Source organism: Lycium barbarum, chromosome 5 (assembly GCF_019175385.1).
Source record: "Lycium barbarum isolate Lr01 chromosome 5, ASM1917538v2, whole genome shotgun sequence".
Lineage (NCBI taxonomy): Eukaryota > Viridiplantae > Streptophyta > Magnoliopsida > Solanales > Solanaceae > Lycium > Lycium barbarum.
Genome location: NC_083341.1, coordinates 23,958,920 through 23,963,263, shown reverse-complemented (window position 1 = coordinate 23,963,263; position 4,344 = coordinate 23,958,920). Strand labels below are relative to the sequence as shown.

The following is a 4,344-nucleotide window of genomic DNA, read 5'->3' as shown; positions in this document are numbered from 1 at the left end:
TCATAAACTACGTTCAAACACTTAAACATCTTAAAATTAAAAGTACTTCTAGTTCAAATTAAAACTACATTCAAACCCTTAAACATAATATACATACCCATTTAAACATAGCAGAATTAGAATCCAAAAGCACATTAATCAAAAAGATCAATGTGGCTGGATCCTTGTGGCTGCGTTATCCTCAGAAGGCATTCCCTGTTTCCTATGATTTTTGGTAGAGGCACCACTTTTTCTTCTTGTAGGCTCTTTCTGAGAGTGGGCATCCCCCTTTCTTCCAATAGACGTTCCCTGTCTCTAGAATAAAACGACGAATCTGATTGATCTTGTCTAGTACTGGTGAAAAAAGCTACTCATGAAAATAACATAAGGAATGGGCTACAATAGAATCATGATTTATGAGAGTATCTATTAGTGATTTCACTTCCCATCTTAAGAATACTTATTTGGGATAATTACATGTTTGGACTGCTCGAAAGAATAGTAGAGAGCAAATGTGTAGGTTTTGTATATTAAGTAGAAATATACATATAATATACATAAGTATACACAAAATATACATGTAATATACATAATCAGTATATAGGTTTTGTACATTTTGGCTCCTGTAATTAATTTCGGCCGACGGGCCTAAAATGAAAAAAATCCCCTTTTATTTAAGCGCCATACATAACTCTTTCAAACTTTTAGGCAAGCCACACACACGCGCACAAAGGAATTAATAGCAAGCACCATCGTAGGTATCAATCTGAGAGAGCAAACGACTTTTTCTTAAACCATTAAACAGACTATTACTTGTCAAATGCCTTTATTCTTGTCCACGGTACCTATCATATTATGTACTAATTCTTGGTGTTGAGTCTGGAAATTGAGATAAATTAATGATCTACCACTTCTGCAATCCAAGAGTAAAATAGAACCGAGGATAAAATAAGTAGCAACTACGGAAGCTTACCTTTAATCTTTTCGATCTGCCATCCTTAGCTTTTCTCAAACTGATTACATTTTTAAGCCAGTATCCAGAACCCATTGCAGATGCTTGTTATATATATTTTACTCTGCAGGGCATAACAAATTGAAAAGGGAAGAGTATTAGTTTTTCAATCAGTAAGCAGAAAAACTAAAGTCAAAGTTCAATAAAATCTGCCAGCCTAGCACATGTTATATTATAGGGAACTTTTCTAATAACAGCAAGATATAAGTGCTTTATTAATACTCAATGTGCAACTAAACTACAGCTCATGGGAATAAGGAATCAGTGAATGCAAGTGATGCAATGATATGATAAATAAAGAGCACATAAATAAAGAACCAAAATAAATAAATAGCACATAAATAAAGAATCAAAATAGTCCCAAAAAAAGGGACCAAAACAACCCAAAAAATAACATCCAATTTCAACTCAAAATCCAAAAAAAAAAAATAACATAAAATAAACCCTAAAATAAATATTGAACACTAAATAAAGTTATCAAATCTACTAAATATAGAAGGTAATGTAGCTAATAACATGAGATTATTATGCATTGGTAAGTGTTCATGATTGGAAAAAAAAAAACGTACCTAAAAATGCAAGGGCTGCGCCGCCGACGATGGACTGGCGGTGGTCGGAAGGCGGTGGGTTGAGGGTCTGGGCTGGTGGGGCAGTGGGCTGGTGGTGTGGGTAGAGAGAGGAGAGGGAGAGAGGAAAGAGAGAGAAAGAAAAAATCTTCAATATGAAAAGTAAAGACCAGCCAGCAGATGTGTATATACAAATGTGGTCCAATTTTCGACCACATGTCGTCGAAAATTGGTTTTTTTAATTTTATTAATTTTTAATTTAAACGTTTCCCATTTATTATTTATACAAAATTTAATTTCGACCACACGTGGTCGAAATTATATTTTCATTTTAAAAAATCGACCCCGTGTGGTCGAAATTCTACTGAAAATAAAATAAAAATTAAATTCTTGATTTTTCGACCACGCATGGTCGATTTTTTTTCGACCAAAAATGTGGTCGAAATGTTTTGGTCGAAAACGCCCTTTTTTTTTAGTAGTGATGAGGAATTTCCTACGATGAAGCTGGGAATTGAAAAAACAAACGTTTGGTCATATTTTGATTGAAAGAAAATCTCATAATTGACAAGGAACGAATGCAATGTAAAATGTCCAACTTTTGAATGTAGAGGCATTAATCTCTTGATTAATTGTGTTACATTTAATCAACTATGCATGCATTTAATGTCAGAAATAGTGGCTGATTACTTTTTCGGTTGCGTTACGTAGACCTTTTATTTTAATTGTCAGTCAAATATATATCTTACTCTAACTAGTGCATGACTTCTATATAATTAACATAATGTAAACCACTCTGTTTCATAATCTCTATGAAATCATACAATAGTCCAACTTGTTTCGACCAAAGTTTCAATCTAATTAGATTCTTCAGTTAAATTGACTTTGATCTACCAAAACATAAGGGACAATCTTTTAGAAATTAATGCTCTCTATTTTCCACAACGACTCCATCTTAATTTTTCCATCTACGATCCTACATGCATTAGAGTAATAACAAAAAGATTATATTTTCTCGACTAGAGAAATTAGGCAGTATTGGCACCTTCTATTTATAATGATTTTCCAATATTGGCTTCATCCGGCGGTCAGAAGAATAATAGAACACGAAGTTTGGTAGGTTCGTTATACTCGGTGCTAGGAAAAAAAAATTATTATGGAGTATGAACAAAAGCTAATTCAGAATTTCAAGTGGATGAATTTTGGACCATAATTGGCTTATTGAGTTAATGGGTAGATTATTTATATATATTAAGTGAATTAAATAGATATGTTCCTTGTAATTATTGAGGGTGTGTTTTGTAGGAAAGGAAAACATTTTTCTGAAAGAAAGTCATGTTCTTATGACAACCAAACACCAAAACAATTATTTTTCTTGAAAATTAATTTTATTCAAAGGAGGAAAACGATTTTCTTCGCTTATGTGTTTTGCCCTGGCATTATTAAATCTGGAATAGGTTCAAAATTTTATACTGTTGGATACTGAGACAAGAATTTTTCTCCAAAAGCACTTTTAGATTTTTTTTTTCATACTAAACACACCCTCTAACATGGTTTTACTGTTTTCCACAATCGTAATTCATGATTCAAATGTTTCTTCTTTCTAGTAAAATGTGATTTGATCAGATTCCTCTACGACTTTGCATGATGCTATAATATTAGAATGTTTGATTTACCTTTGCAATAAATAAAAAATCAAATCTCTTTAGCTACTCTTCATTCATTTTTTTCTGAAAAAAAAAAAAGAAAAAACCAAAAAATCTTAGAAATATATATGTTCTATACGTTTATGAGGAAAAATCTAAAAAAATTACTCCATTGTCCAACTTATTTGGAGCTGGGTATTAAGGGTTGACTTTGTGCTGCATGCATGAGGACGAGGGCCATATGAGTAAGTGTCAACTGCCTAAGTTAGAAATTATTACATAGATTGAATCGATGACTTTTAGAAAGCCAAAATGTAAACCTAATTGAATATTAACAAGTTACAATATTATAATTAAGCAATATCTTATAGTCGTGAATATATAAGGGGAACTTGCCTTTGAAAAACTTAGAGTTGACCATTATCGATTCTATATACAAAATATCCATTTGCAATCTAGAAATACAAGGATAAGGAATTTTAGCATTAAGACAACTCAAAAGTTGAAAAATTGTTTCCCCAAATGACAAATTAATTACGCGGTTTAGTGGTACTAATTTTATAAACCTGAAATTGACATGACAAAGTCATACAGAATCTTCTTCTCTTTTCCCATCCAAATATAGGATCTAATTCATATGTACAGGTAACGTAAGATTATTTCACACCATAATAGGTCAATTTAATTAACTGATTGCAGCAGGTTATTATTCTATTTTCAAGGTTATCATTTCATGTATTTTATGAAATTTATTTATTATTGTATGTGAATTTAAGTTGATGATGTACAAAATTTATATGCTGATGATGCATAGAATTTAAACCCTTATACATCCGGAGAGCCTGGAAAGCTAGGTTTCCTAAGATTTAAACTCCTAATTAATTAGACCGTATATATAATACCAATTGACCAAACAAACAAAGATTCTCCAACGTTACTGGTTTCATACGACCTCTTGGTGGGTTGGGTTAGGATCCACAACCCGCCAAGTCCGCACATAATACCCAGAAAAAAAAAAAAAAAAACCCTGACCAATTTTCTTATATTATATGTTACTTTTGTATGACAACTTTTTATAACATGTATATTCTAATATCGGAAAAGGTCCAAAAATACCCCTGAACTGTTGAAAAAGGCTTATAAA

The 4,344-nt window shown here is 31.9% G+C and overlaps 1 long non-coding RNA gene across 2 annotated transcripts; it reads right to left on the bottom strand.

Moving 5' to 3' along the window:
- Positions 1 to 219: 219 nt before the first annotated feature.
- LOC132642396 (uncharacterized) lies at positions 220 to 1,748 on the bottom strand. 2 transcript variants are annotated; one of them, XR_009583131.1, is made up of 3 exons: positions 1,561 to 1,748; positions 953 to 1,055; positions 220 to 294 (listed from the first exon to the last, which is right to left on the bottom strand). It is a non-coding gene; the product is annotated as an uncharacterized LOC132642396 (long non-coding RNA). The 2 variants fall into 2 exon arrangements; XR_009583130.1 differs by having other exon boundaries at positions 220 to 288; positions 1,561 to 1,745.
- Positions 1,749 to 4,344: the final 2,596 nt, after the last annotated feature.